Here is a 9,304-nt window from a genome sequence, read left to right as displayed (position 1 = left end):
CCACACACACTCCCCTCCCCCCACACACACTCCCCTCCCCCCACACTCCCCCCCCCCCACACACTCCCCTCCCCCCACCCTCACACTCCCCACCCCACACCCCCCCCCACACACCCACCTCTCCCCCCCACACACACCACACACCTCCCCCCCCCACACACACCCCCTCCCACACACTCCCCTCCCCCACACCATCCCCTCCCCACACCCACACCCAATCCCGCAGACGCACTCCCCTCCCCCAACACACTCCCCTCCCCCCACACACACTCCCCTCCCCCCACACACACTCCCCTCCCCCACACCACACCCCTCCCCCCACACACACTCCCCTCCCCACACACACACACACTCCCCTCCCCCCACACACTCCCCTCCCCCCACACACTCTCCCCTCCCCCACACACACTCTCCCCTCCCGCCACACACACTCCCCTCCCCCACACACACTCCCCTCCGCCCACACACTCTCCCCTCCCCCCACACACACTCCCCTCCATCCACACACACTCCCCTCCCCCCACACACACTCCCCTCCCCCCCACACACACTCTCCTCCATCCACACACACTCCCCTCCCCCACACACACTCCCCTCCCCCACACCACAGTCCCCCTCCCCCACACACACTCCCCTCCCCCACACACACTCCCCCTCCCCCCCACACACACTCCCCTCCCCCCCACACACTCCCCTCCCCCACACACACTCCCCTCCCCCACACACACTCCCCTCCCCCACACACACTCCCCTCCCCCACACACACTCCCCTCCCCCACACACACTCCCCTCCCCCACACACACTCCCCTCCCCCCCACACACACTCCCCACCCCACACGCACCCCCTCCTCCACACACTCCCCTCCCGCCACACACACTCCCCTCCCCCACACACACTCCCCTCCCCCACACACACTCCCCTCCCCCACACACACACCCCTCCCCCACACACACACTCCCCTCCCCCCCACACACACTCCCCTCCCCCCCACACACTCCCTCCCCCCACACACTCTCCCCCCCACACACACTCCCCTCCCCCCCACACACACTCCCCTCCCCCCCACACACTCCCCTCCCCCCCCCACACACTCCCCCTCCCCACACACACACACACTCCCCTCCCCCCACACACACTCCCCTCCCCCCCCACACACTCCCCTCCCCCACACACACACACACTCCCCTCCCCCCACACACACTCCCCTCCCCCCACACACACTCCCCTCCCCCACACACTCCAATCCCGCAGACGCACATCCCCTCCCCAACACACTCCCCTCCCCCCACACACACTCCCCTCCCCCCCCACACACACTCCCCCTCCCCCCCACACACACTCCCCTCCCCCCACACACACTCTCCTCCATCCACACACACTCCCCTCCCCCACACACACTCCCCTCCCCCCACACACTCCCCTCCCCCCACACACTCTCCCCTCCCCCCACACACTCTCCCCTCCCGCCCACACACACTCCCCTCCCCCACACACTCCCCTCCCCCACACACTCTCCCCTCCCCCAACACACACTCCCCTCCGCCCACACACTCTCCCCCTCCCCCCACACACACTCCCCTCCCTCCCCCACACACACTCCCCTCCCCCCCACACACACTCCCCTCCATCCACACACACTCCCCTCCCCCACACACAATTCACAATTCACAATTCAAATCGCTTTATTGGCATGATAAGTTACATCTTATGTTGCCAAAGCATCAAAATACATTTATGGTTTCGCACATAAACGCAGTTCTATTCATACAGTGTATAAACAGGTATATCCCTGAGTGTATAAATATACATTCGCATTGTTTATATATATTCTTTTCTTAGTTTACTGGTTGTCCCTCTGTTCATGGCAAGCTGTAACATAGTGTGCCGCCAGTGTTATACAGCTTCTCTCCTCTCCCAGTAGGAATGGGAGTTTTTGGTTGTCATTCAGATTTCTGAAATCAGGGCATATTTGTGAGAATGTTTGGTAGAAATTCTCCCTGATGCCCTGATATTTTCCACAAGCTGTGAGGAAGTGCATCTCTGTCTCCACCACTCCCTGACTGCAGTGAGAGCATATCCTGTCCTCTCTTGGCAGCCTGGTCTGCCTGTGTCTGCCTTTTTCGATCGCTAGGCTATGTTCGCTAAGTCTGTACCTTGTCAAGGTTCTTCTCAGTTTGTTATCCTTTACCATGGTCAGGTAATCAGCTATGTTGTATTGTCTGTTTAGGGCCAAGTAGCAATTGAGTTTGCTTTGGGTTTTTGTTGTTTCTGCCCAATATGTCAGATATTTTTCCTTTTGCTTAGCGACGATTGTGTTGGGTCGAATTCTTTGTGTTACCCTGTCACTGTCCTGGGGCTGGTTATTGTTAGTATTGTTAGTAGTTACTTCACTGAGTCCCAGGACTAGTTGACTGAGGGTATTCTTCTTTATGGTCAGCTCTTGGCATTTCAGGGCGTCGTAGTGATAGCATTGGGGATTGCTCATTTGTAGGTGATTCCAAAATTTGGTGGCTCTTTTTTGGATAGTGATTATTAATGGATATTGGCCTAGTTCCGCCCTGCATGCATTGTTTACTGTTTTCCTTTGGGTCCGGAGGATACTTTTACAGAATTCTGCATGTAGGATCTCAATTGGGTGTTTGTCCCATTTTGCAAATTCTTGTTGAGTTAGCGGTCCCCATACCTCACTGCCATAGAGTGCAATTGGTTCAATTACTGATTTGAAAATTTTGAGCCAAATGCTAATTGGGATTTCTATTTGGATTGATTTTTTGATGGCATAGAAAGCCCCTTCTTGCTTTCTCTTTCAGTTCATTCACAGCCAGTTTGAAGTTTCCCGTAGAACTGATTTTTAAGCCCAAGTATGTGTAGTTAGTGGTTTGTTCAATTTTGGTTGTTCCTACTGTGAAATTTATTTTGGGTCCCTGATGTTTGGATCTTTGCTGGAACACAAGGACTTTGTTTTTTTGGGGATTTATTGTCAGGGCCCAAGTCTGGCAGTAACGACTCCAGCAGGTCCAGGTTTTGCTGTAGCCCCTCTTTAGTAGGTGACAGCAGAACCAGGTCGTCTGCATAGAGGAGGAATTTAACCTTGGATTCATATAGGGTGAGGCCGGGTGCTGTAGATTGTTCAAGTAGTTTTGCCAATCCATTTATGTAAATATTAAAGAGTGTCGGTGAGATTGGCGAGCCCTGCGTCACCCCCCGCCCCTGTGGGAAGTATTTTGTTTGTTTGTCTCCAATTTTAACTGCACATTTGTTGTTTGTATACATTGATTTAATTACATCATATGTTTTTCCCTCCTACCCCACTTTCGATAAGTTTCAGGAATAAACCGTCATGCCAGATGGAGTCGAAAGCCTTCTGGAAATCTACAAAGCATGCGTAGATTTTGCTTTTGTTATGATGAACGTGTTTGTCAATTAGGGTCTGTAGGGTGAAGATATGATCGGATGTTCTATAGTTTGGCAGGAATCCAATTTGGCTTTTACTCAAGACATTGTGCTCCTCAAGGAAGTTTATAAGTCTTTTGTTTATGATGCTACAGAATACCTTCCCCAGGTTACTGTTTACACAGATGCCTCGATAGTTGTTTGGGTCGATTTTGTCCCCACTTTTGTATATGGGCGTTATGAGTCCTTTGTTCCAGATATCAGGGAAATAACCGACACTCAGAACCAAGTTGAAGAGTTTTAGGATAGCCAGTTTCATTTTGTTGTCTGTGTGTTTAATCATCTTGTTTAGTATGCCGTCTGTCCGCAGGCTTTTCCTGGTCGCAGGTCCTTGAGTTTTTCAAGAAGTTCTTTTTCTGTTATTATGGCGTCCAGCGGGTTTTGGTTATCTTTTATGGCCATTTCTAGCTTTTCCAGTTTTTTGCATATTTGGTGTTGCTCTGGTCTTAGTGTGTTTTTCTGGTATAATTTTTCAAAGTGGTTTACCCATGTGTCCCCATTTTGAATGGCCAAATCGTCGTGTTGTTTTTTGTATAGTGTTTTCAAGTTTTCCCAGAAACAATTGGAATCAATGGATTCCTCCATGGAGCTGAGTGTATTCTTAATATATTGCTCTTTTTTGGTTCTGAGTGTGTTTCTGTATTGTGTTAGTGTCTGACAATAAGTAAGGCGTAGTTCCTCGTTTTCTGGATGTCTGTGTTTTTGGTTTGATATTTTTCTAAGTTTTTTTCCTCATGTTATGGCAATCTCGGTCAAACCATTTTTCATAGTTTTTTTGTTTTGGGTTTGTTCTTGCGAGCTTTCAAGTTTGCATTTGTTGCCAAATTATCAAAAATATTGTTTAGTTTACTAACTGCCCGGTTTACGCCTTCTTTATTGTGAGTGTATATGTTATCCAGAAAGGTGTCTAAGAGAGCTTGAGTTGATGCATTGCTAATTGTTTTCTGGTATTTTTCCGTGTCGTTTTTGGCCCATCTGTACGATTTTTTGGTGTTGTACAGTTTACTGGGTTGTGTTTCTATGTTGTTTGTTTCTGTCTTTTTGAGGAACATAGTAATTTGACTGTGATCTGACAGTGTTGTTTGTGGTTTGACTGTGAATGCTCTGAAAGAGGATGGGTCTAAGTCTGTAATCATATAGTCTACTGTGCTGCAGCCAAGAGGTGAGCAATAGGTCGATCTTCCTAGGAGGTCTCCTATGAACCTACCATTGACAATGTACAGACCCAGGTTTCGACAGAGCTGTAGTAGCTGTTTTCCGTTGGTATTTGACTGCTTGTCGCAGTTATGCCTGTATGGAAGGGAAGGGATGTCAAAGTGGTTATTCCCGAAAACGTAATTGTTTCCCTGATTATTGGTGAAGTCTGGTTCTTCGCCCGTTCTTGAATTGAGGTCCCCACAGATCAACACGTTCCCCTGGGCCTGGTATTGGATAATTTCCCCCTCCATGTTGGAGAAGGTGTCCTCTTTAAAGTACGGGGAATCGATTGGAGGGATATAAAGTGCGCAAATGTAAACATCTTGGGTGTTTGAGATAATCTCCCTCTCAAGTTTGAGCCACATATGGTTTTCGCCCTTTTTTTATAAATTTGATGTAATTCTTAAGTTCTGTTTTAAACCAGATCAGTATGCCTCCGGAGTCTCTGCCTTGGGTTACACTTGGTAATTTATTGGAGGGGACCACCAGCTCAGTGTACCCTTGGGGACAGCCAGTGTGTCCTTTTCCTTTATACCAAGTTTCCTGTAAAATGATAATATCTAGGTCTTTAGTTTCATCTATGAACTCTGGGGTCCTACTTTTCACTTCTCGCGGTGAAGAGCATAGACCTTGGATATTCCAGGTCGAAATATATAAGGATTTCGTGTTAAGTTTGATCTTTTACTGTGATAGGTTAAAGAGTGGTACGTGTTTGTCGTGTCTAAGTGTGGGAAAAAAAAGATCACATCAGTTGTCTACAAAAGTTAATACAATTTGGTTACAGTTCTTTCTATTAATTAGTCCTTGATCCATAAGGCGGAAGTAGATGCTGCTGCACATCTGCTTATTGTCTCTTAATGGATTGTTTCTGTCTGAGGTATTGCGTACGTCCTGTGCATCTCTCCCTCTGTCTGGCTGGGAGCAGTCCTATTCCCCTGTGGGACAGGAGTGGTGCAGGTCTGATATTGTTGTTTTGCATGGGGATCCTCTCTGGTCTCGGTTGGTGTGTTGGTGGTCCTTGTAGTGTTCCTGATATGTACCCCCGCTGATCTCTGGTGGTCGGGGGGGGGGTCCTCTTGGAGTCTGGGTATGGACCCGGTTAAAAGCGACGTCCTTCAGGGCTTTAGCAAAGATCGATATTCTTTGCCTTTGGATGTGGACGTGGTCGTAAAGACATTCCTCATCGAGGGTGGGGTGTTGGGCCAGGTGTACGTTGTGGTTTGATTCGCAGTCTCATTGCTATGCTGGCATTTATCTCATGAATTGTGTTGTTGTTGAAGTCTGTTCTCGGCAATATTGTGGAAACAGTGATTCTAGTGTTTGGAAATGTACTGCTTGCTTTCCTAAACATTGCTCTGAGCGATGTTGCTACTTCTTTCTGTTGGGTCTTTAGGTCATTTGTGCCCGTGTGTATTATTATCGTGTTGGGGGGAGCCTAATCTGGCTTTGGTCAGCCATCCCATGGCTCTGTTTGTTGTTGGGCACCAGATCTTTTCTACTTTACTTCTAGGGAATAGCTTTTTCTCCCATAGAAATTTCCCATTTGAGTCTATGAGTATTACAACGTCAGCCTTGTTTGTGTTTACTGTCTGGTGGCTTTCACTTGGACTCATAGTGTGTGTGCTGGGCTGGGGTGTCTGGTGTGTGCGTACCTCTTGTGAGCGGCCCGCTTGTGGTTCCACGGTGGTGGGGGAAGATTGCGAATCAGTATGCTGGTCGGTCTGTGTGGCACCCCTTGTATTGTGTGTCTGTTGCTTTTGTTCCGTGTGGGAGTGCAGCCGTTCCGTCCGGCTCTGTCTTGTCTTATCTCTAGCCTCTGGTTGCTGGTCTAATGGTGTTATCTCTCCTCTATGGCTCTCTTCTTTTTCCTGCAGCTCTTTCACCTGATTCCGAAGTAGATTCACCTGGTTCTCAAGTAGCTTCAGCTCTCTCTTGTGTCTCTCCCTCTCCTGATTTTGATCGTCATTCATTTTGAGGAAGTCCTCTCTAAGTTTAACCATCTCTATCTCTAATTGATTAAATTTATCTTTTGGTTGTATCTGGCTGTGTGATCCCGGGGTATGTGTCTGGTCGGCCCTGGAAGGCTCACTCACTTCCTGGCTAGGCTGGTCGGCCCTGGAGGGCTCACTCACTTCCTGGCTATGCTGCTATTCTCTTGGTGAGCTGGGAATGGTAGGGGGACTATGTGTGGCTTCCTCCCTGGTAGTTATGCTGGGGTTTGTCAGTTGTATCGTGTGTCTGTGGTTCCCCGGGGTTAGTGTCTGGTTTGAACTGTGTGGCTCGTTCACCTCCTGACCAGGCAGATTTTCTCCTGGTAAGTTGTCAATGTTGAGGGGAGTGCGGGCCACTCTGGGGCTGTTCCTTCCCCCCTTAGTTAATTTTTTCAGTGTCCTGAAGGCCGTTGCAAATTTGTCGAGGTTGCCTTGCACTAATATTGTTCCGGTATTGTACGCGTTGACCGTCGTAGTTGAACTGTCTCCTGGTGTGTTAATTTTCATTATGGACCCATTTGCGGTATTTTCTAGCTTAACATTGGTATAGTGTGATTTTATTGCTGTGATCCAAGCCACTGGCTGATCGGAGTAGAAAATGAGGTTACCTTTTGTCCCATTGTTGTAACAGTCAGCAAAAAGTGTTTCTGGTTTTTCTCTCATCTGCTCATGCTTGATCGCTTTTATAGCTTTTTTTGCGGTGTTGGGGGGAATCTGGAAGCGGGGCTGTTGTGGATCTTCTGATTCGCTCATTTTTGGTAAAGTATTGTTGATCTTAGAATAAGCTTTTCTGGGGCCCCGGGTTTGGTGTTTCCCTCTCCCTGTTCGCGAACTTTCCCGGTCCCCCTCTCCGACCCCGTGGTCCCTGGGCCTCGGCTTCTGGGTTCACCCTTCTCAGGTCTGGGTCTGTGAGCCGCTGTTTCCCGGTGCCTTCGGGCTGTTCCCCTCCCCCTCAGAGGTCTCTGTGCCTCTGTCTCGGCCTGGCTCCTCGGGCCTTTCCCTGGCTTCAGTCTCCCTCCCTGGGCCCTGTACTCACAGTCTTGGTTTGCTTCTGGAAGCCTTCTGGTTGCTCCCCTTCTCCTCAGAGGTCTCTGGGCCTGGCTCCTCGGGCCTTTCCCGGGCTTTCTAGCCCAGCCGCCGCTCGGGCTGTGCCTCGTTCGCCGTTCGGGTGCTGGACTGCGGCCGTCGCTCGGGTGCTGGACTGCGGTCGTCGCTCGGGTGCTGGACTGCGGCCGTCGCTCGGGTGCTGGACTGCGGTCGTCGCTCGGGTGCTGGACTGCGGCCGCCGATCGGGCCGTGTCTCATTCGCCGCTCGGGCTCCCCGAGTCACCTCGTTCCGGCTGCCGCTGCGTCTCCGTGCGGCCTCCCCGATTCGCCTCGTTTCCCGAAGCGGCCTCCCCGAGTCTCCTCGCTCCGGCTGCCGCTGCGTCTCCGTGCGGCCTTCGCGTCTCGGTTCCCGATGCGGCCGAGTCACCTCGCTTCTGCTGCTGCTGTGGCCCCGTGCGGCCGCTGTTCTTTGGTTTGTAGATTTTTTTTTCCCTTATTTCTTTTTTTTCTTTGGCTTTTTTTTTTCTAATTTCCTCTGTTTTTTTTTTCCTTTGGTGGTCTCTTTGGTGGTCTTTTCCTTCCTTACTTAATCTAGACTAAACTAAACTTAAACTTAACTAAACAAACTGAACTAACTTAACTAGAACTAAATTTAACTTTAAAACCTTTTTAAACTTGAAATGAACCTTTTTTCCCCCCACTTTAAACACTAAAAACACTAAAAATTCAGCAGCCCATCTTCAGTGTGTGTATTCACTCTGTACCTCCCCTCCCCCCACACACTCCCCTCCCCCCACACACTCTCCCCTCCCCCCACACACTCTCCCCTCCCCCCACACACACTCCCCTCCCCCACACACACTCCCCTCCCCCCACACACACTCCCCTCCCCCCACACACACTCCCCTCCCCCCACACACACTCCCCTCCCCCACACACACTCCCCTCCCCCACACACACTCCCCTCCCCCACACACACTCCCCTCCCCCACACACACTCCCCTCCCCCACACACACTCCCCTCCCCCCACACACACTCCCCTCCCCCCACACACACTCCCCTCCCCCACACACACTCCCCTCCCCCCACACTCCCCTCCCCCACACACTCCCCTCCCCCACACACTCCCTCCCCACACACACTCCCCTCCCCCCGCACACACACTCCCCTCCCCCCGCACACACACTCCCCTCCCCCCGCACACACACTCCCCTCCCCCCGCACACACACTCCCCTCCCCCCGCACACACACTCCCCTCCCCCCGCACACACACTCCCCTCCCCCCGCACACACACTCCCCTCCCCCCGCACACACACTCCCCTCCCCCCGCACACACACTCCCCTCCCCCCGCACACACACTCCCCTCCCCCCACACACACTCCCCTCCCCCCGCACACACACTCCCCTCCCCCCGCACACACACTCCCCTCCCCCCGCACACACACTCCCCTCCCCCCGCACACACACTCCCCTCCCCCCGCACACACTCCCCTCCCCCCCACACACACTCCCCTCCCCCGCACACACACTCCCCTCCCCCCACACACACTCCCCTCCCCCCACACACACTCCCCTTCCCTCCACACACACTCCCCTCCCCACACTCCCCT

The sequence above is a fragment of the Somniosus microcephalus genome, chromosome 4 (assembly GCF_052327205.1).
Source record: "Somniosus microcephalus isolate GS21.2 chromosome 4, FLI_Smic_1.0, whole genome shotgun sequence".
Taxonomy (NCBI): Eukaryota; Metazoa; Chordata; class Chondrichthyes; order Squaliformes; family Somniosidae; genus Somniosus; species Somniosus microcephalus.
This window is presented reverse-complemented; position numbering follows the sequence as displayed.